This window comes from Oryctolagus cuniculus, chromosome 2 (genome assembly GCF_051225735.1).
Source record: "Oryctolagus cuniculus isolate XC-2025 breed Fujian yellow rabbit chromosome 2, ASM5122573v1, whole genome shotgun sequence".
NCBI lineage: Eukaryota > Metazoa > Chordata > Mammalia > Lagomorpha > Leporidae > Oryctolagus > Oryctolagus cuniculus.
In genome coordinates this window covers 128,298,779-128,322,470 of record NC_142868.1, presented here as the reverse complement: position 1 = coordinate 128,322,470, position 23,692 = coordinate 128,298,779, and the positions used below count along the sequence as shown (strand labels likewise).

Here is a 23,692-nt window from a genome sequence, read left to right as displayed (position 1 = left end):
AAGTGATAAGTGATCCAATGGCTAGGATTTCTTTCTTTTTTTTTAAATTTCTTTTTTTGTGTATAAAATGCTCCTATATATTCTTCCAGTTTTTCTGTTGTTAAAAGTTTTCATCCTTCTAACTGGATACATTAGATTCTAAGAACACCAAACACATGAAAAAACTGACCTATTGGAATAAAGTATGAGTTCTAAGAAGAAGGAAAAAGAATTTATCTAGGCTGGCGCCGTGGCTCAATAGGCTAATCCTCCACCTTGCGGCACAGGCACACCAGGTTCTAGTCCCGGTCGGGGCACCGGATTCTGTCCCGGTTGCCCCTCTTCCAGGGCAGCTCTCTGCTGTGGCCAGGGAGTGCAGTGGAGGATGGCCCAAGTGCTTGGGCCCTGCACCCCATGGGAGACCAGGAGAAGTACCTGGCTAGTGCCTTCAGATCAGCGCGGTGCGCCAGCTGCAGTGCGCTGGCTGCGGCGGCCATTGGAGGGTGAACCAACTGCAAAAGGAAGACCTTTCTCTCTGTCTCTCTCTCACTCACTGTCCACTCTGTCAAAAAAAAAAAAAAAAAAAAGAATTTATCTAAAGAGCCTTTAAATTGTATGAAAACATGAATGTTTGCTAAGTGACATTTTTAACATCCCTGCAGCAAACAAGCACTCATCCATCCAAATAACAGCGATAGGAAACCACCATTTGTAATTGGTGTATTAGAGTAAGCTAAATTCTTAATAATATCCCAGTCCAGTTTATTTCATTTTAGGCAGAATTCATCACAGGCATTTGTATTTAGGTGACCATCCATCAGGGTGGCTCAGAGATCTGAATACTTTCTCAAGGCTCAGCCGAGTCTCAAGGGAGACTTTCCCTTCCAGCTTCTCAGATGCAGAGATGGGTGGGGTGGGGATTTGACAGAGACCATGATGGAGTTTTTCATTCACTGTATCTATGGAGGATACTACATCCCCATTCCCACTCATATATAAATACAGTGCCTTAAAAAATAGAAACTTATTTTTGGAAAACATTGTCCTTTCTTAGAATAGCATCTCTTTATAACTGCCCACTAATACTGTCACTTACCGATGATTGCCTAAGAGCTAGCAGTAACACTAGAATTCAACAAATATTGTTGCAAAAATATGTTAATAGATTTTTTTGTTTTGAAATAAGCCTTTTTGGAAGTGACTGTAGGAGATAGATGTTCGTGAATCATAGTCTACTAGCTTTTTTGTTGCTTCAACTAAAAGCTGTTGGTTGCATTAGAACTAATAATGACATGTTCAGTATTATCCACAAAGAGGATGTTTTGAACTTGGTGTGTGTACTTGACATTTACTGTTGGTGATTAGAACTTTGTGCTAATCCACTGTTGTGTTCAGTTTTGTCTATTGCATTTCCTGGGAGGCATACCAAAGTTATGCAAACTGACTTAAGCATAGACACCTACAAAGATTAGTAGCCCACAAAGAGCTTTAACCAGTGACAGGAAAGACAACATTGAGCCACACTAATCAGCTTCTTGTGCTTCCAGATTCCTGTAAAATTCTCTCCCACTCCACTTCATCCATTCTTTCCCTTCCAAGTAAATGCTGATGAAAATAGTATTCTGAAATAGCACAAGCCAAGAATTTTCATGAATTTGACATGAAAAATCTTAGTCATTACAGACTTAATGATTGTCTTTTATTTGTGCTTTACACATTCAGTATGAGGATTGGGGAATTTATTTAAGTTATTGGAATCTAAATCTGAACCTTTAATCTTAAGTAAATCATTTCTATTGTTGAGACAAGCGTGCAAGAAAATTTCAGATGCATATATGTATGTTCTGTGTTATTTTTATTCAAGATGTTGAATGTTTCATGGTTGACAATAAATGAAAGAAAGAGAAAATCAGTTTAGGTTGGAAAATGTATGAAATGGCTGGAAGGTTAGTTTCATGATACTTTTACAATGTCTCAAACTTTACAGTAGAATTTATTAGGGCTTTGAAAGACACTGAACCAGTCTAAGGCTCATTCTAAGTTATGTGTCCTTAATTGGACTTAAATCCATCGGGAAGGGATTCGTGAGCCATATAGACAAGAATCTTTCATTCTCTCTCAGCCACCTCCCACCCCACCAGTGTCCTTTCTCAGTTGTTTCTGTCCTGTTTTCTGCACTTTCCTTATATTACTTTCTACTATTTTTCAGGGGAACTCCAAAATATGTTTTAATTTTTTTTCTCATGTGAGAGAAGCTCTGGGCAAGTGTAGTTTAAAAAAAGAAAATTCCCTGATTTCCAGGGGAGAATAGACAATTTTAAACAGAAAGCAGGAAAGAGATTGGGGATTCAGCTGAATATGAAAATAGCTATATTCATTAAGTACAGCTATGCAAACAGCTGTAAATTTGGATAATAAGCAAGGAAAGATATTTGAATTTCATTAGGCTTTTTCCCTCTACAGTTAGCAAATATCTCACCTTCTAAAATTACTTCAATTGTGATTCATCCACAATAAGCATGTAATTAAAATTGAAAAATATTTACCAGGTAAGGGAAGTTGATGAAAGGAGCCCGGAGAAGGGTTTGGAAAATGCAAAAAGAAGTGTAGCTGCCTATGATTTGGAAGATATTTCAGGAAAAGTAATGTGGGGGAGAATTTCAATCAAGTAGATGCTTCTGGTTCTAGACTGGCATGTGGAAGCTATGCTACCAGCATGTTTTTTGGTGGTGGGCATGAATCAGTTAATTAATCCAATCCACAAGGCTTGAAAGCCTATGTGTTTTGAGTTCTATGTGAAAATGAGAGAGAGAAAAAATAACTGAGAATATTATTTTGTATTCAAACAGCTTAAGCTCTCAAAGAGGAGATAGACATAAAACATAACTAGCATAAATTCTGGTGAGAAGTATGGAGAACTGAGCAAAACTGTGTGGTGTGTGTGAAATGGGGCAAGAAATTTTGGCCAGAGTCTGGGCATAGCATCAAACACAGGACTTGTTCATGCCTCAGGAATAGGTGTGCAAATGGTTATGCTAGAGCATGAGTTTGCTCTTGTGAAAATATGTACTTTCAGTGCACTGAAAGCATAGGTGGAGTCGCCTGTTTGTTGTAGATGTGTCACAGAACGCACAAAGAGGTGGAGACAAGTGCAGGAGAATTTGAAAGAGTGTGAAAATTGACCTATGAGGGGTCTTCAAGAAGTTCATTGAAAATATGTATTATTATGGCTGGCCCTTTGGTATAGTGGGTAAAGCCACTGCCTGCAGTACTGGCAGTTCAAATGGGCACCAGTTTGAGTCCTGGCTGCTCCACTTCCTGTCCAGCTTCCTGCTAATGCACCTGGGAAAGCAGTGTAGGATGGCCAAAGTGTTTGGGCCCCTGCATCCACATGGGAGACCTGGAGGGCTTCAGATTAACCCGACCATGACGGTTGTGACCATTTGGCAAGTGAACTAAGAATGGAAGACCTCTCTCTCTCTCCCCGCCCCCGTAACTCTGCCTTTCAAAATAAATCTTTAAAAATAAAATATGTATTAAGAACAAACTGCATGAATTTCTTAAACATGACAATAGGTCTGATCTGATTTCATCATCATTTAAAAAAAATCATCTATGATTTTTCACTTTATGTTTCTGTGTGGGAGCAAACTGTTGAAATCCTTACTTAAGGTATACTAAGCTGATCTTCTGTATATTAAGATAATCGAAAATGAATCTTGATGTGAATGGAAGGGGAGAGGGAGTGGGAAAGGGGAGGGTTGTGGGTGGGAGGGACGGTATGGGGGGGGGAAGCCATTGTAACCCATGAGTCGTACTTTGGAAATTTATATTCATTAAATAAAAGATAAAAAAAAAAAAGAACAAACTGCATGAATTTCAAAAATGAACCAAAATGAATTTATCTTTTAACTCCGTTGTCCATGAACTTATTTTTTTTAAAAAAGATGTATTTATTTATTTATTTGGAAGGCAGAATTACAGAGAGGCAGAGCAAGAGAGAGAGGTCTCCCATCCTCGAGTTCATTTCCCAGATGACCACAATGGCTGAGCTGTGCCATCCAAAGCCAAGAGCCCGGAGCTTCTTCTGGGTCTCTCAGATGGGTGCAGAGGCTCAAGCACTTGGGCCATCTTCTACTGCTTTCCCAGGCCATAGCAGAGAGCTGGATCAGAAGTGGAGCAGCTGAGACTTAAGCTGGCGCCCATATGGGATGCTGGCACTGCAGGCGGTGTCTTTAACCACTATGCCACTGCACCAGCCCCAAGTCCATGAACTTTTAAAACATTATTTTAGAGGAAGAGAGAGAGAGAGAGAGAGGGGAGAGAAAGCTATCCCCCAACAAAGACTTTAGGTAGGGTCGAAGCTGGGAGCCAGAAACTCAGTTTAGGGCTCTGGTGGCAGAACTTAATCAACTTGAGCCATCACTGGTAGCTCGCCTGGTCTGTGTTAGCAGGAATGTGGAGTCAGAGACAGAGCTAGGAATTAAACACAGGTGTCTTAACAGCTAGGCCAAATGCCTATTCCCATGAACATTTAGAAGTCTTCTTGTATTTGGGAAGACAATTTAAATATCAAATGTAGGAAAGAACTTTACACACTTAAGTATTGCTAGATACTACTGTTGGAGTAGGGATATTGTAAAATGAGATACACAAGGAAAGAGGCTGATCAAAAAGGACCCTATTTATCATATACTGATGCTCAGTTAATATTTGTTTGAATACATAATGGTGACAGGATAAGTGCTATAATGAGAACTGGACAATTGCAGCTCTTAAGACTTTTAAATAAGATTCACCTTTCTGAGGGGCCAGCACAATGATACAGCAGGTAAAACTGCTGCCTGCAGCACTAGCAGCCCATATGGGCTCTGGTTCAAGTCCCAGCTGCTCCACTTCCAGTCCAGCTCTCTGCTGTGGCCTGGAAAAGCAGTAGAAGATGCCCAAGTGCTTGGGCCCCTGCGTCCACACAGGGAGACCTGGAGGAAGCTCCTGGCTGCTGGCTTTGGATTGGCAAAACTCTGGCTGTTCTAGCCATTTGAAATCTGAACCAGTGGATAGAAGACCTCTCTGTCTCTCTCTCTCTGCCTCTCCTCTCTGTAAATCAGTCTTTCAAATGAATAAATAAATCTTTTTTAAAAAAATTCATCTTTCTGAAAGTTGTATACATGTTTGTTTAGATGAGCGTATAAATCCAAGTGAGTTATGAAATCAAAATATACTATGATTTCAATATATATCCCTAATAAGCAATTTAAAAGGTAGAATAAAAGATGAAAGATCATCTGGAAAAGTATATGTTGTATGATTTTTGGTTTTCTCATATAGATATGTATGTGTGTACACATGCATGTGGGATAGAGACAGAAATAGGAAAATGTCTTACTGTGGGTTGGAGGCAAACATGCCTGAATCATCTGTATTAGGGCCAAACTGTTGACTGTAGTGGCAGCAGTAACACCTTACCTTCAGTCTAAAGACAGAGCAACAATCATAAATCCTCCAGGTACTTGCTTGGCATCATGACTTTGATGAATTGAGAAAAAGCCCAGTGTAGGTATTTGCCCTTTGTAAGTGGGCTAATTGATGAGCTGGATTCTCCAGCTGTGGGTCTTCGAGGATTGCATTCTATTTGACCTTCGGGCAGTATTAAACATTTCTGGGCTTATTGAACTACGTGTGATTTCTCTCTGGCCTCACAGTGTTTTTATGCATGAGTTAACAGGGACATTTTACTTCACTTCAATTGCTTTGATTATAGGGTAGGAAAACAAATTTCCTGTAAGAGATACATCCTGTTTTAAGTCTGCTAGCTAGAGGGTTAATTTCAGGAATCAGTTCTTCAAGTAGTACTTTAAACAAGAGTAAAGGCCTTTCTGAGGTTCTCCCCGCCCCTGCCACCACCTTGCCACCATCTGCAATTCTAATAGAATGTGATCTGTGCTTAGACACAGGAAGCTCATTGGGAAGCCGCAATCCCAGAATCCCTGAATAAGGGGTTATCATCTAGTGAGATTACCAACCAAACATGAAGGAGGTACCAATTTGTTTCGAAAGATACCATTGGTTTGCCATCAAATAATGCATGTGCTGTGTCACAAAATCAGGTTTCTTCCAACTCTAAAAGCCTATTTATTTCAGCAATAGCTTTCTGTGTTGCTGTGAACCATAAAATCAATTTATTGTATGAATCCAAAGAGGGAAGAAAGTCCCAGAGCTGTTTGAAATGTACCATGGAGGGATTTGCACACATAATAGTGAGGCTTTGCATCCAGGTTCCCCTAGCTGCTTTAAGGGAAGTTTGTGGGATGAGTATCAACCTGTAAATACCCGGTACAAAGCTGCCTGCTGCCTCAACCTAGAAACAGATTTCCCATCAGGTGTGACAAATCCGGTATAACAGTTAAAGTATGGTTCACTATTTCAGGTCTAGTTATATCCTAACTCAAATGACAGCACAAGTTAATTTCTGTGTTCATAAACATATGGTCTACCTCCCTTGTTACATTGTGGCGCTTCTCTATTAAATCTTGTCTTCTGTTTTTGGCATTAAAGTGGAACTCCACTGTAGTACATTTTTGACAGTTAATCTTTTGTGCTTCAGATGTTGTAGAAAATTTTTGAAGTAAATTCTGGTCTAAATACATACTTAATTCACATTTGGAATGTATTGTTAAGTTTATTTAGTATTTGACTGTATGGTGTGAAAAAGTTAACATTATTTGCTCAAGGTATGTGATAACTTGATGTCTTAAAAATATACTTTTCATTAGACATTTTGCTTAATGATGGGAAGCAAACTGATCCTTAGGTAGCCATTTTATTGTGACAAATCCTAAGGATGCTGTAATATAGAATAATAAATAATTTGCATCATAGACCAAATATATATTTCTATATTATAAATTTATTAAAATGGGTTATTTAGATTTTAGGTCATTCTTGAGAAGATCCTGGTGAAATTAGTTGATATTTTCATCCATGATTTTCTTATCTCAAAAACATACTTAAAACAAAATAACATTCTAAAATTTGGTAAAGTTGACTGAATACTCAGTTGTCATTTGTGCAACAGATGAATTTTTACATTACAAAATTATATTAAAGTCATAAATATGTATGTTTTTAAAAATTAATAGCATGGGGCCACTGTGGCATAGTGGGTAAAGCCACCACCTGCAGTGCCAGCATCCCATAAGGGCACCAGTTTGGGTCCCGGCTCTCTACCTCTGATCCAGCTCTCTGCTGTGGCCCAGGAAAGCAGTGGAAGATGTCCTGTGGGCTTCTGCAGGCACATGGAAAACTGAAAGGAAGCTCCTGTCTTTGGATCGGCACAGCTCGAGCCGTTGCGACCAACCGAGGAGTGAACCAGTGGATGGAAGACCTTTCTCTCTCTCTCTCTCTCTCTCTCTCTCTCTGCCTCTGCTCTTTGTAACTCTGCCTTTCAAATAAATAAGTAAATCTTTACAAAAAAAAATCCTGTCTTTTAAGAGTGTGGCCCAGGCTGAATAATTTCTTGTTCCATAAAAACAATTCAGATTATTCCTGCTGATTTCTCATTTTGGCCTTGAAGAGCATTTAATTTATTCTAAAGTATGTTCTCCGGATGGAGTTTTTCTCTCTTAACTTTAAGCCAATCTCGGATGTATTTTTCCATTTTCTCAGACTTCTGAATGAATTTTATTTTCTCATCCTCACAAGTATTGTCCCTTTCCTTTCATGTTTTTTCCATGAGCTTTGCTCTCATCTCGCAGACAGCAGCTCTGTCCTCTTCCCTGCTTTTTGTGGTTTTGCCCCTTCAGGAGTGCTTTTCTGTAACCTAACAACACTGTGCACGGTGAAGGGCATAGTAAAAGCTGGTAGCCCACCTTTGTGTCCTGTTGCACTAAGGACAGAGTCCACACTTGTGTCTTGATCCTTCGAGAGCCTGTGGGACCTATCCCCTTCCCAGTTCTCCGTTGTGTCTCTTTCCTTTGTCTCTCCCACCGTGCTTCAGCACTACCGGCTTTCCTGCAGTTTCTCAAATACAATGTGAATAATTTTTCTGTAGTTTTTCTTCAGTGAGACATATTGATAGGAGTTGGTTTCCATGTTAAAAGATAATGAAAGTTAAAAATGTTAATGAGTAATATATAACTGATTTCCAAATCTGCATGTATAAACTTACGCTTAAAATGTTTAAGTAGAAGAGTGGATATCTCAACAACCAGAGCAGCGCCAATCGGAAACCAGGAGCCAGGAGCCAAGAGCCTCCTCGGGGTCACCCACGTGGGCGCAGGGGCCCAGTCTCTTGGGCCCTGCTTTCTCAGGCCACACAGAGAGCTGGATCAGAAGCAGAGCAGCTAGGACTCCAACCGGTGCCCATATGGGATGCTGGTGTTGCAAGTGGTGGCTTTATACTCTATACCACAGCGCCGGCCCCTCTTTCAGGCATTTTAAACTTGACCACTATTGGCCACTATTTTAAGTAATAAAAGAGCCTAGCTTGAGTTGATTAATTATTCTTTGAAATTTCTGAGCACGTAAGCCTTTTGCATCACCACTGAGCACCACCGCTTGGAGATGAAACTGATACTGGGGATTACTAAGCCCAGGATGTGGTTGTGATGATGAGTGCTGAGATGCAGAGAGCATGTCAGACACGTGATGGTTTGTGTATTAGACAGTTCAGACGCATGGACACCGGAATTGTCAGGAAAAATACCAGAGGCTGGCGCCACTCACTAGGCTAATCCTCCACCTGCGGGTTCTAGTCCCGGTCGGGGTGCCAGATTCTGTCCTGGTTGCTCCTCTTCCAGTCCAGCTCTCTGCTGTGGCCCAGGAAGGCAGTGGAGGATGGCCCGAGTGCTTGGGCCCCACACCCTTGTGGGAGACCAGGAGGAAGCACCTGGCTCCTGGCTTCAGATCAGCGCAGTGCGCCAGCCATAGCGGTCATTTAGGGGTTGAACCAATGGAAGGAAGACCTTTCTCTCTGTCTCTCTCTCTCTCTCACACTGTCTGTAACTCTCTCTGTGTCTCTCTCTTTCATTGTCTAACTCTGGCCAAAAAAAAAGGGGGGGGGGAGGGGCATGGTAGGAGCCATGTGCTGTGGGCAGATAGAACTCACTGTCCCCAGGGGAGGGAGGAAGGAGTTGCTGCTGAGGGCAAGTTCACTAGGCACCTGATTGCATAGACTTATTAATCATGCTTTTTATTTTCTGACTTTTTATGATGCTTTACCATCCTGGGACTGTGCCAGTCTTGGAGAGACTGTGCCTCCCAAGGCCAGCTAATTTCTAAAGACGGTAAATAATGTGTCTTGGAGCATACTTTTCATATGTGAATCAACCAGTTATGCCAATTGTGTATCCTGTTCTCAGCAAATACTGCCTTTATGTAACTCATGCACACCAAAACACTATTTTCCAGGTCTAGGTACCAGACAACAAGAGACAATCTCTACAGCACAGAGACCGTTAAAATTGTTCAAATTCTAGAACCCCAAACTTGCTCAGATTTGCCAAATCTTCCTCACCCATTCCTTCCTCTGCAAATCATAATGAAGGTCTTGATTGTGGTCTGCCTTGCTCCTGCCTCCTCTGACCCTGTGTGGCTGCACTTCTCGTTGGACCCATGTCTTCCCCATGGGTGGCATAGCGTGCCTCCAGCTCTTGGAAACTGAGTGATAGAACTCCCTTCAATGACATTGACCTTTCCATGTTGTTAGTCATGTCTACTCATTAAATCTGGGTATACTTAAAACCATGGGAAGACAGTCTATATGTATAACCATGGAGAACCAAGCAGAAAAAATAAATGAAGTGGACTACCATTCGGCTGTTTTACACAAAAAAAACATACATTAACATTGAAAACTGATCCAGTAAAAGAATAAAATCAAAGAAATACAGTTATTTAAAGCAATATGTGCACACTGGTTCCCACTGAAAAGGAAAGCTTCAATGTACATAGTATGAGACATAGACACAGTCTGTCATAAAATGCATCAAAGTGTTAAGACTGGAATTTGAGATAACTTTATCAGCATTTTAAGTTCTTTCCTAATTATGGTGAATTGTGTTGTGTTGTCCCAGGTCTGTTCTAAAACGATGTCACATCTACTTCTTTCCCACTTGGCATTAGAACCTTGATGATGATGCTGACACAGGAGCCGTGAATTCCAGACCTGCGTATTAAACAATGCTGGGTTGGGGGGAGGTCTTCAACTTCTTTTCGTGACCTCTGTGACACACTCACACATGATAATACATATGGCTGAATTGGTGCTCTAAAGTGAGAATTATATGCATTTTACTCTGTGCCTAAGAAGATGAAAGTGTATGAATAATCAAGAAAAGAATCTTTTTTTCTTTTTTTCCATTTATTTTTTATTATTTTTTTACTTCTGTATAGTATTCTTTTTTTTATTTATTTTTTTAACTTTTATTTAATGAATATAAATTTCCAAAGTACAGCTTATGGATTACAATGGCTTCCCCCCCATAACGTCCCTCCAACCTGCAACCCTCCCCTTATCCACTCCCTCTCCCCTTCCATTCACATCAAGATTCATTTTCGATTCTCTTTATATACAGAAGATCAGTTTAGCATACATTAAGTAAAGATTTCAACAGTTTGCTGCCACACAGAAATATAAAGTGAAAAATACTGTTTGAGTACTAGTTATAGCATTAAATCTCAGTGTACAGCACACTAAGGACAAAGATCCTACATGAGGAGTAAGTGCACAGTGACTCCTGTTGTTGACTTAACAAATTGACACTCTTGTTTATGGCATCAGTAATCACCCTAGGCTCTTGCCATGAGCTGCCAACGCTATGGAAGCCTCCTGAGTTCACTGACTCTGATCATATTTAGACAAGGCCATGGTCAAAGTGGAAGTTCTCTCCTCCCTTCAGAGAAAGGTACCTCCTTCTTTGATGACCCATTCTTTCCACTGGGATCTCACTCATGGAGATCTTTCATTTAGGTTTTTTTTTTTTTCCCCAGAGTGTCTTGGCTTTCCATGCCTGAAATAATCTCATGGGCTTTTCAGCCGGATCCGCATGCCTTAAGGGCTGATTCTGAGGCCAGAGTGCTGTTTAGGACATCTGCCATTCTATGGGTCTGCTGTGTATCTCACTTCCCATGTTGGATCATTCTCTCCCTTTTTGATTCTATCAGCTAGTATTTGCAGACACTAGTCTTGTTTATGTGATCCCTTTGGTTCTTAGTCCTATCATTATGATTAATTGTGAACTGAAATTGATCCCTGGGACTAGTGAGATGGCATTGGTACATGCCACCTTGATGGGATTGAACTGGAATCCCCTGGTATGTTTCTAAGGCTACTGTTTGAGGTAAGTCAGCTTGAGCGTGTCCTGAATTGCACATCTCTTCCCTCTCTTATTCCCACTCTTATATTTAACAGCGATCACTTTTCAGTTAAGTTTCAGCACTTAAGAAGAATTGTGTATTGATTACAGTATTCAACCAAAAGTATTAAGTAGAAGAAACAAAAAAAAATACTAAGAGGGATAACATATTAAGCTGCTCATCAACAGTCAGGGTGAGGGCTCAGTTAGTTGTCACCTATCAAGGAGAAAAGTGGTATTTGTCCCTTTGGGATTGGCTTATTTCACTCAACATAATGTTTTCCAAATTCCTAAGAGGGATCACTTTTCAGTTAAAAATTAGACACCTAAGAATAATTGTGTGTTAATTACAGAGTTCAACCAATGGTACTAGAACAAAAAAAAAAATACTAAAATGGATAAAGTATTACATTGTACATCAACCATCAGGACAAGAGCTGATCAAGTCACTGTTTCTCATAGTGTCCATTTCACTTCAACAAGTTTTTTCTTTTTTTTAAACTTTTATTTAGTAAACATAATTTTCCAAAGTACAGTTTATGGATTACAATGCCCCCCCCCCATAACTTCCCTCCCACCCGCAACCCTCCCATCTCCCGCTCCCTCTCCCATTCCATTCACATCAAGATTCATTTTCAGTTATCTTTTTATTCTTTTTTTTGTTTGTTATATAGTTATTTTTTTATTTAATAAATGTGAATTTACAAAGTGCAACTTTTGTATTGTTGTGGCTCCCCCCCCAACCTCCCTCCCTCCTGTGGCCCTCCCCTCTCCTACTCCCTCTCCCATCCCGTCCTTCATCGAGTTTCATTTTTAACTACCTTCATATACTGAAGATCAACTTAGTATATACTAAGCAAGGATTTCAACAGGCTGCACTCACACAACCACACAAGGTATAGGGTATTGTTCGACTAGTAGTGTTGTTTTTAAGTTTCATAGTAGAACACATTAAGGACACAGATCCTACGTGGGGAGCATGTACCCAGTGACTCCCGTTGTTGATTTAACAATTGGCACTCTTATTCATGACGTCAGCAATCACCCGAGACTCTTGCTATGAGCTGTCTAGGCTATGGAAGCCCCTTGAGTTCACCGACTCTGAATTTGTTTAGTCAAGGCCGTATCACAGTGGAGGTTCCTTCCTCTCTTCAGAGAAAGGCACCTCTCTCCTTGATGGCCTGTTCCCTCTGCTGGGGTTTTGTTCACCAGGATCTTTCATTTAGATTGTTTTTTGCCACCGTGTCATGGCTTTCCATGTCTGTGAGACTCTCATGGACCTTTTAGCCAGATCCGAATGTCAAGAATCTTTATGTCCTTGCTGGAACCTAGTTCATACCCTTCTTTCCCATAGATCATGAGATCCTGTTTACCAGGCTCTGAGGCTCCCCGCCACCCCCGCCACTGCATGTTATCGGAACTGTTTCTCCGGTGTCTTTTCTCAATATGCTCCTCTTCAGCACCTTTTGGAGATTGTCCTTTCTCCCATATGCTGTGCCCATAATGCTGTCTGCCTCATGTATTAACTCCTAATTTTCCTTATATCTGTCAATCAAATAAGGTATCTGTTTACTTGGGTGGGTTGTCCTGCATGAAATGTCTCTGACAACTGCAAATACACTAGGGTCAGTGTCCTATACCACTGCCTGCATTTGCATGTGTGAAGTCATTCACATGTGGAACCTAAGGTAACGTGGCTTTGCGATTGCTCAGTGTCATGGAACCACAGCTTTCCTCCCAAACAACAGCACATTAGCATAGTTTGTCAAATAACGCAGAGGTTGTCGAATGGCAACCTATTGCCTTATATATTGTGAAACCATTTTTAAAGAGGAGTAGGTGGTAGTTATTTCTTGAATGTTTGGGAGAATTTTAGATTGTTTTTAGTCTATAAATGTACAGGAAATCCTAACTCTCGAAGAATAGTAATCTGGGATAATATTTGTGATAAGTGAAATTTATAGGATACTAATGCTTTACTATCTCCTTGACTATCTGCAAAGCAGGAAAAAAATAGCTCAAATCTGAAAACCTGAAGTGCTATTTGACTTTCTTTTTCATTGTTCTCTTTTATTTATTTGAGAGGCAGAGAAAGACAGAGCTCCTATCCACTAGTTTACTCCCCAAATGCCTCCAATGGCTTTTGGAACCAGGAACCAGCAACTCAGTCCAGGTGTCTGACTTGGGTGACAGGGATCCAGCTATTTGAGCCCTTGGCACTGCCTTGCAGGGTCTGCATTTGTGGGAAACTGGAGTCAGGAGTTGGAGCTGGGAACCAAACCCATGACGGACATGGACATCTAACCATTAAAATGGCTCAACGCCCACTCCCTATTTGGTTATTTTCTAAAGGACCCAACCCTTTAATTCTTCCCAGTCTTCCTGAGGCAGTGCCTCAGCTGGTCTTTCCTTGTTGGTATTGCCGTCTCCCTCTCTCTTTTTTAAAGACATATTTATTTGAAAGTCAGAGATACAGTGAGAAAGGGAGAGAGGGAGAAAGAGAGAGAGAGAGAGAGAGAGAGAGAGAGAGAGAGAATGAGTATGAATGAATCTTCCATCCGCTGGTTCACTCCCCAGCCAGGGGCTTCTTCCAGGTCTCCCACATGCATACAGGGGCCCAAAGACTTGGGCCATCTTCTGCTGCTTCCTCAGGTCATTAGCAGGGAGTTGGATCAGAAGTAGAGCAGCCAGGTGGCAGCTTTACCCACTATGCCACAACGCCAACCCCTCTTTCATCCTAAAGGGGATGCCAGCGCCTCAGAGGCGGCTTTAGTTGCTATTCCACAATCTCTTTTATAAACTAATTCCTGCACTCTCTTTTATAAAGCATTTTATTTATTTGATAGGCAGAGCAACAGAGAGAGAAAGAAATAGAGAGAGGACAGGGGTCTTCAATCTGCTGGTTCACTCCCAAATTCCTGCAGTAGCCAGGAAGCTGAATGAGAAGCAGAGTAGCTTAGACTTGATCCCAGGCACTCTGATGTGGGATGTAGGTATTCTAAATGATGACTTGCCCTGCTCTGCCACAATGCCTGCCCCAGGAATGCTGTCTCTTAATTGAAATAGCAATTTTAAGCAACTGAAAAAGTGATTCTAGCCCAGTGGTTTAAGTTGTACTTCTGATCCAGCTTCCTGCTAATGCTGATCCTAGGATACAGCAGATGATGGCTCAAGTACTTGCATCCCTGCCACCTACAAGGACTAAGTTCTGCAATCATGGCTTTGGTCTGGCCCTGCCCTGGCTATTGCAGGAATTTGAAGTGTGAACCAGTGGATGGAAGATCTCAATCTCTCTCTATCTCTCTCTCACTGCCTTTCAACTACCATGAAAAGCAATACCTAAAAATTGAAATAGCAATTCTAGATGAATTACAATTTTGGATCTTTGTTGTAGTCTCTTAAGGATAGATTTATTTTATATTCTTGGTGTTGTTTTTGTGGTTGTAGCTCACATATTTTAAACCCATAATTTTCATCTGTTTCAGCAGACTGAAGTTAAGGATACATATTTCTTTATTGTGACACAGTTGCAATGGTTTCAGAGTTTCAGATGTCTTTTTCTTTCAAATTCAGTTCTCTGTAGTAAGACTAATTTAGTTCATTCCAATAAAATAATTTTAATATATTTTTATTAAGACATAAATTAGAATAATTATTTATAAAATATTACTTAATAAAAATAATGCTGAAGAAGCTATACTAAATCTGTAAAATTTATAAAAGCCCTTAAAAATTCATACATACAGTATAAAATATGCCTCAATAAAAACTATGTGCAGAACCAACTTGTATTTTAGAACAGAGCTTGAAATGTTATGTTTACACTTCAGTGAGCCTCCAAAGCAGAAAAGTCTAATGAAAACATCGCTAAAATGATAAAACATTTCTTCAGTTTCTCACCAAATAACTAATAAGGATCAATAGTGTGTCCAGTAATGTGCCTGTCCATGCCACCCAAGTGAGAGACCCACAGGGAGTTCCAGGCGCCTAGCTTTCAGCCTGGCCCAGCCCCAGCTTTGCAGACATATGGAGAGAGAACCAGTAGGTATAAGATATCTCTGTCTCTCTCACTCTGCTTATCGAATAAAAGAGTAAACAAATAATTTTTAAAACAAATTTAAAATAATTTGTTAAAAAGGAAATAGAAAAAAAAAAACAGTTGGTTCATATAGGCTCAAAACATTGCTGTTGTACTATTAAATGAAGCAGATACTTTAACAAGTTAATTGGGGTAGCTGAGAGTTAAAGATAAAAGTGGAAATGGGTTTTCCCACTTTGTGTGCTGTGTTCCCTGGGTTGTATCATGGCACTCCCACAGCAAAATGACTGCTCAAAATACTGTATGCTTGTCAAAAGGGATGCCTCTGAACTCAAGTACTAAATTTTTTTGGGATCTCTCCCTGACTTTACTGACTTCTTAGTTGTTTAGGCTGTCATTATTGGGGTTGAACAAATATCTTCAGATGCACCTCTCTTTATTGTAGTGATTTTTGAAGAGTGACATTAATATTTTGTGGATAAATTTGCTGTGGAGAACTTGTTCAGCATTTCCTGAGATCAATTCACTTAGTAAGTGGTTGCCTTTTTTATGCCAATCATTTTTCCTGTGTGTATTAAAAAATATTAAATTCACAGCCCTGTCTGCAATGATCTAAGCATTCTAGTGTGAAAAGGACTATTAAATGGACGGTTAAAATAGAATGCAACTTATGGAACGTTAGAGAGAAACACTGTGGGATCTGAGAGTAAAACTGGGTCTGAGCAGGTCAAGAAATGATGCTTGAGTTGAGTCTCAAAGGATAACCAAGATTAAGGCATGTACAGGAAAGAAGAATGGAGCCACCCTGTAGAAGGAGTGATACAAGGGAAAGCTTAATGATTAAGACAATTGGAGATGTTTGGAGAACAGCTAGTAGTTCCCTAATCTAGCATTTAAAAACTTACTATAGAAAGTAGACAAATGCTGAGTATTGGATCTACACTAGGGACAGTTACCCTTGACCATAGGATTTGGATCAATTTTTCTGTAAAGATGAGTTCACATTTGGCATGTTTATTTTGAATACTGGAAATACCAGTAAAGGGTTATGTATAGAACACTGAAACCTAAGCAGAGCTCTGAGCTATCAAAATAAATTTTGGAGTTATGAGCATTAAAGTACACCATTCAGAGATTGTATATAAATCAGGGATAGAAGACAGACAGTGATGGAGTTCAGAGAAGCAACATGAAAGATATGAGCATAGAAGAGGAGGCCATAAGGAGGACTAACAGTAAGATGCTAAGAGGCTAAGAGGAAGGCCAGGAGAATGTGAAATCCTTAAAACCAAGGAAATAACCATATTTTATATCAAATACTGTTGTAAGGTCAAATAAGAACTGAAACGTTTCCCCTGGATGTTTTGAGTTAATATATATTTTGAGTTCCTTAGATAGGGAATACATGATCATTATCTAAATTGAAAACACACACACATATCTAGTGAAATATGATATGTTTAATTTAAGAACCACCCTCAATCCTGCCAGCCATCATAACTACTATTCAAATTTTGATATGAATCTTTCCAAACTTTTTCTATATGCAAATATCTTCTCCATATCTAGATATATGTCTATATATAACAAAATGAGTTCATACTATAAAAATGTTGGATGCTGCACGAATTTTCTTGCCATCTTTATCCAGAGACCATGATAGTCTTCTCTACATCTTTCCGGTTTTAGTATATAAACTGGCAGATCTACAGAGTCCATTGAATTCAGCAACTGTGAGATCAAGTGTAACTTTTCAAGGCTAATTTCAGTGGAATGGTGAGGGCAGAAGCAAAATTTTTATGGGATGGGGAGTGAGTAGGCAGTGAAGATATGGAATAGGCATTACAGACTACCCTTTTAAGGAACTAGGCTGTGACGGAAAAGGGAGTACAGAGTGTTAGGAGTAGGATGTAGAGGGATTTTTATAGTTTTAGATACTTCAGTTTTTCTGTTGTTGAACAAGGCTTTTTACTGACAAGAAAGAGCCAGAAAAGAATTGAGGATACAGAGGCCAGAGAATGATTGATGGATTAAGGTCTTAGGAAGCAGGAATTGATGGGATATAGGAAAGAGGAAACAAGCCCTGATTTCCAGTAAGGTGGTTGGGAAGGAAGTAAGGGTGGAAACATGCTGATGAGTTTATGGATGTGAGGTAGGAGTGGGTGGGTGTGACTCTGGTCATCTCAGAATGAAGATGTGATACCAACGTGATTTATTTGATGAGGTGTTTTTGATGAGGTGGTTTTTTTTTTTTTTTTTTGACAGGCAGAGTGGACAGTGAGAGAGAGAGACAGAGAGAAAGGTCTTCCTTTGCCGTTGGTTCACCCTCCAATGGCCGCCGCGGCCGGCGTGCTGCGACCAGCGCATCGCGCTGATCTGATGGCAGGAGCCAGGTACTTCTCCTGGTCTCCCATGGGGTGCAGGGCCCAAGCACTTGGGCCATCCTCCACTGCACTCCCTGGCCACAGCAGAGAGCTGGCCTGGAAGAGGGGCAACTGGGACAGAATCCGGCGCCCCGACCGGGACTAGAACCCGGTTTGCCGGCGCCGCAAGGTGGAGGATTAGCCTAGTGAGCCGCGGCGCCGGCCTGATGAGGTGTTTTTAACTTCATGAGTATTGGATCTGGTCCTTTATTTGTTGTTTGAATCCTGAGAATATTTCCAAGAAACACATGTTAGAAAGGTCTAGTCCTTTCGGACAAACTCAAAGACTTAATATGGTCACCAACAACTTTAGTTTCCTTAATATTTTAGGTAATTATGGTCCACCTTTGAAGATACCTCAAAAGTTTGTGGTAAAATGGAATTGAAAGATAACCATTTCATTTAGAAACAAGATTTGAAATCCATGCATCATTTATCACAATACATATTTCCATGAAATTTTAGAAAGAAATATATGTTGCTTTATTTATTTATAAGGCAGAGAGACAGAGATAAGAAACTGAGAGATACAAAGAGAGAAAGAGATCTTCCATATGTTGGTTCACTCCCCTAGTGCCCACAATAGCCAGGGCTGGGTCAGGAGCCAGGAGCCAGTAGCTTCCTCTGTGTCTCTCATGTAAGTGGCAGGGACTCAAGTACTTGAGTTATCATCTCTGCCTCCCCAAGCTACACATTAGCTGGAAGCTGGATAGGAATGGAGTAACTGGAACACAAACCAGCCACTTAGATATGGGATGCAGGCATCCCAAGTGTCATCTCAAACACTGTGCCCAATGCATATCCCATTCCATAAATGCTTTGAAGACCCTTCATATTTCTGTCAAGACTCTTGATGATTTATTTTCTTGGCTTATTATCCCTAAGACTTACTGTCTGTAAAGTATTGAACATATTTCAGGAAATTGTGATGGATATTAAAAAAGAAGCAAACAAACACAGATTTGGAACAAATTTTTATAACTTTGGGAAGCTGACTTGGCATCCTTGAGCTTTAGTTCCTTATCTGTACCATTGAGATATGATTATATTGGCCTTATAATAATGGGGAAGTCACAAAAGTAATATTTGTATAATGATAATAAACTTTGGTGACCAGGCTTGTTCAGGGAAATCTTTGTTGTTGTGAAATATAGATTTCATGAACTAAATGAAAAGGATTATACTACCTAAAAATGTACAGATTGAACAGAACTTTATTTGCATTTCCTAAATGCCATAGTACATTTTAGTTATATATTTACAAAAGCATACAACCTGAGGTACTTTTTGAAACACTAAATTAAATGCCACAGACGATCAGAAGTAAACCTGGATTATTGTCTCTTTTTCACATCCGATTTCTTTACCAACAAGCTTAACAAGGTAATTTACCTAGGGGCATGTATGCTTAGTGCCACTGGTGCTGAAATATCAGTCCTCACTGTAAAAGACTTCTAAGCAAATATAATTGCTCTAATACGTTATGACCTTTCAAGTCTGGTAATTCAATTGAAAGGGGCAAGACTAACACAATGCAGGCGAATTATTTCCCATTTGCTCCAGCTGCTGCTGGATGCACAGCAGTACTTGTTTACATTAGATCTGGTTAATAAGCCACTTTACAACAAGGTAAACTGCATGGGGCAGGAGTATTCAGCTTAAATCATTCCCTGTGAGTTTCTGGAACTTAGTTCTTTATTAAGTCACCAGCACATGTGTGGATTTAACTTTGACTTTTAAAGTAATATATAATGATCCATTGAAGCTTATGTTACAAACATAAGTCCTTTGGTACTAATTAAGAATTCCTAGAATTAGCTGCTTAAAAGAGTTCTCGCCTAAATATATGCATTTCTTTCTTTATATTATGTTATAATTACTTTGTCTTCTTGATACTCCATTCTGGAGATGCTTGCATATTTGTTGAAAGTATTTTGGGGGGCATTCATTCAAAAGGGTATGGATTATTTCCCCGTGACTCTGTTGGACCACCTACTTAATACAGCTCCATCGAGACTTTTGAAATTTGGAGGTGCCATTGTTTCCCTCTACCATTTGATCTCAATGACCTGTTCAAGCAGAAAATGGTGTCTGTCCCCAGCTGAGTTTATTTTCTGGGCTGTCCTATCTTGGTGAATGGTTCCTTCTGTCAGATCAGGTCTCATCTCACCATTCAACAGTAAGCAAGTCTGACTCACCTGCATCTTTTCCACTGCTCCTTACTGACCTTGCTTGTATACCATGGATAGTGTGTTGAATGAATGATGGATGCATAGCTGAATGAAGGAAAAGACAGGAAACTTTATATTGGAGTGTTGCAGGATTTGACTCCTCTGCTAAAATGCTGACTCCATTCTGAGGAAGGAAATTTTGTTTTGCTTTGTTTTTCAGTCAAGTGGTACCTAAAGTGGTGAATTGATTAAAAAATCTCCTCCCCAACAAAGTGCATTGGTATCATAATTCAATTATTTATATGTGTGTATGCACACACACACCCACAAACACAGTGATTGTTATACTTGAACTTGGCAAAGGTTCAAATCTATGGGCTCTCCATATTTTTGCTAAATTCCCAACATTGTGCTAATCATTGTAAAGAAGACAGAGTCATCATTGCTGGATATGTTAGAGAGGACAAAACTTACGTAAAGCATAAAGAGAGAAGCATGAGAAAACTTGTACTCAAATTAAATACTATGTGTAGTCACTCGAAGTACTGGTGGAATTCAGAGGAAGGGAGAGTCACTAAGACCTGTGTAAACAAGGGGACATAGTGAAGAGGGTGAGGCCTGTGGCAGCCTGATAGACAAAAGGCAAAGAAGAAAACAAAGACTTCCTAAGAGGCATTGCAGCCAACTTGCAGATCTTGGACAGTGTTTGCACTAAAATCTTTTATGTTGGTCTCAGAATTGAATCAAATATCAAAGTAGACCTCACAAGTATGCTGAAGGAAGCCCCCAAATTACTTGTATTCGAGCAAAAATGTCACCTGGTTTTAAAACGTAAATAAAAAACTACTGATCTAGTTTAAATAAGTAGTGAAACGAAGTAGTTTCATAAAATACGCAAGTAAAAAGAAACCTGAAATTTTTTTCTTTGAACAATAGAGATTTAACATGTGTTTACAGTCTGTGCTAAGTCCTGAACCAAAACCATGTCTAGAACATTTCTTTTAAGATTTATTTTGCTTATTTGAAAGAGGGTGTCAGAGAGAGAGAAAGAGAGAGAGAGAGAGATCTTCCATCCATTGGTTCACTCCTCAAATGGCTGCCATGGCTGGGTCTTGGTCAGGTCAAAGCCAGGAAATCTATTCGTGTCTCCCATGTGGGTGGCAAGGACCCAAGTATTCAGGTCATTTTCTGCTACTTTTCCCAGGTTCAAGTGGCTAGGGCTTGAACCAGCACTTATATGGGATGTTGGTAACACAGGTGGTAGCTTGAGCAGCTGCACCACAACACCAACTATGGAAGACATTTTTAAAACAGTTTCTTGGGGCCGGTGCTGTGGCGTAGCGGAAAAATCCACCGCCTGCCATGCCAGCATCCCATATGGGCGCCGGTCTGAAACCTGGCAGCTCCACTTCTGATCCAGTTCTCTGCTATGGCCTGGAAAAGCAGTAGAAGATGGCCCAACCTTGGGCTCCTGCACCTGGATGGGAGACCTGGAGGAAGCTCCTGGCTCCTGGCTTCAGATTGGCACAGCTGCTTGTGGCCATCTGGGGAGTGAACCAGCAGATGAAGACCTCTCTTTCCGCCTCTCCTTCTCTCTGTAACTCTGACTTTCAAATAAATAAATAAATAAATCGAGGCTGGCGCAGCGGCTCACTAGGCTAATCCTTCGCCTTGCGGCGCCGGCGCAGTGGGTTCTAGTCCCGGTCGGGGCACCGAATTCTGTCCCGGTTGCCCCTCTTCCAGGCCAGCTCTCTGCTGTGGCCAGGGAGTGCAGTGGAGGATGGCCCAAGTACTTGGGCCCTGCACCCCATGGGAGACCAGGATAAGTACCTGGCTCCTGCCATCGGATCAGCACGGCGCGCCGGCCGCGGTAGCCATTGGAGAGTGAACCAACGGCAAAGGAAGACCTTTCTCTCTGTCTCTCTCTCTCTCACTATCCACTCTGCCTGTCAAAAAAATAAAATAAAATAAAATAAAATAAAATAAAATAAAATAAAATAAAATAAAAAAACCTGTTTCTCTCTGTCAAATGGAATCCACAATTGTAAAGGTAAAGAATTGATACTAGAAAGAGATAAGTACTTTAGATCATATTTTATATGTGTATTTATGATTGACCTGATACTCTACTATATTCTATAGGTGATAGGAAAGAAGTAAAAACCAGACTTTGAACACTAAAGATTTTATAATTTAGTAGGTTATGTCAAACTAATGTCAGTTTCTTAAGGAGTTGCTTAAGAAAAATGTTACCATCTTCTGTTAAGGACTGCAAACGTAGTCATTATTTAGAGACTGTGGAGAAGTGCAGTGTAAAGGTGTCAGTGTCTGGATGTTGGAAGATGAGAAGGACACGCTCCTGGTGGGAACTTTGGAAAGAGGCAGGGACCATAAATTATGATATGGTCCAAACCTGATTGAATCAGAAGACCTACGTTAAGGAAATAAATAGCCGAGGGTCAGGAATTGGAGGTTTGACCTACTTATAAAAAGCATTTGGTATTTGCTGGTGAAGAGAATTAAATGATCATTTTGATTCCCTAGTAAAGGAACATTTAGGATTTTAAAAAGCTAAAAAGAACAGTTTGGGGCCTATTGTGTTGTAATGTGAAAATGAAACTTTGAGGTTGTGGTGGAAGATTAGTTACATTTATCATTGCATATGGACTTCTAATTTGTGACATTAGAGGGACAGAGAATAAATTGTGAAAGAAGTGATCTTTCTATTAAATAATTCAAAGTTACTATTGACCTATTAAGATAATTCCTCAAAATATGTTATATAGAATATTAACTGTTCTGAATTTTATTTGTTGGAACCCACTGCCTATATCTGAACTGCAAAGTTACAAAAGAATAATAAGCAATTAGAAAATAATAACTAATGGTTAAATGTATTTTTTTAGAAATCTGGGTCTTTGATAGGATATAACCTAACATAGAATATCACTATCACTTCAGATATTATACATGTTCGTGCCTAAATAGAAAACAAGACAGATTTTAAGAGTCAGTTTAGTCTGTGCTTTCAAAATGAATTTAAATGATGAGACTGTGAATGTAGTGAAAGGCTTAGGAAATGAATTTGACAGATACTAGCTTTCACATTTTATTTCCATGACTGATTTTCTAATAGCATACTCCAGGAGTAGTTAATTTCTATTAAGTTGGCACAGAGTTTTAAATTTTGTGAGTTTACTTTCTAAGTATAAAACCCATTTCAGTTAGATGTAGACATGGTCATTTCTTCTTAATCAGGAGACTCCAGGCTACATATTGTTAGTCTCAATTTGGCTCCTTGAAAGGTTTGAAGCAGTGGAGCTTTCCTCATTTATTTCTGTAGGATGAAGTTTTGTTTATTTGGTTAGAAGCCAAGAGGAAGCTCTAAAACATATGTACAAGGTCTGATACTAATTTATGTTTGTAATATTAGTAAGGTATTTTGTCATATAAATTCATCCTTTGACATGAAATGTTACTATATCGTTTTCAAATTATAGGGTGATTTTTTTTCTCAGCAGCTTTTCTTAGAGTGTTTTTTAAAAAGGTATGGATTTACCTTAAATAGAGGTCTTGTACATACTCTGAGAGAAATGTTAAATCTCGCTTTAACTGTAGAAGAGATACCTTCCCCTCACTGCAAATAGCAAAGACTAGTTGGAAATTGCATATCATATCAATTTTGAATAAAATGGTGACAGAACCTATAATTGCAGTAGCAGCTTG

At 39.8% G+C, this 23,692-nt stretch overlaps 1 protein-coding gene and 1 non-coding gene across 4 annotated transcripts in view; one reads left to right on the top strand and one right to left on the bottom strand.

The window, feature by feature from the left end:
* Positions 1–23,692, top strand: part of CTNNA2 (catenin alpha 2) — a 1,277,539-nt gene that overhangs the window by 139,644 nt on the left and 1,114,203 nt on the right. The gene's annotated exons all lie outside the window — the stretch shown is intronic.
* On the bottom strand, positions 16,979–17,089 carry LOC127490426 (U6 spliceosomal RNA). The gene has a single exon (XR_007918381.3). It is a non-coding gene; the product is annotated as a U6 spliceosomal RNA (small nuclear RNA).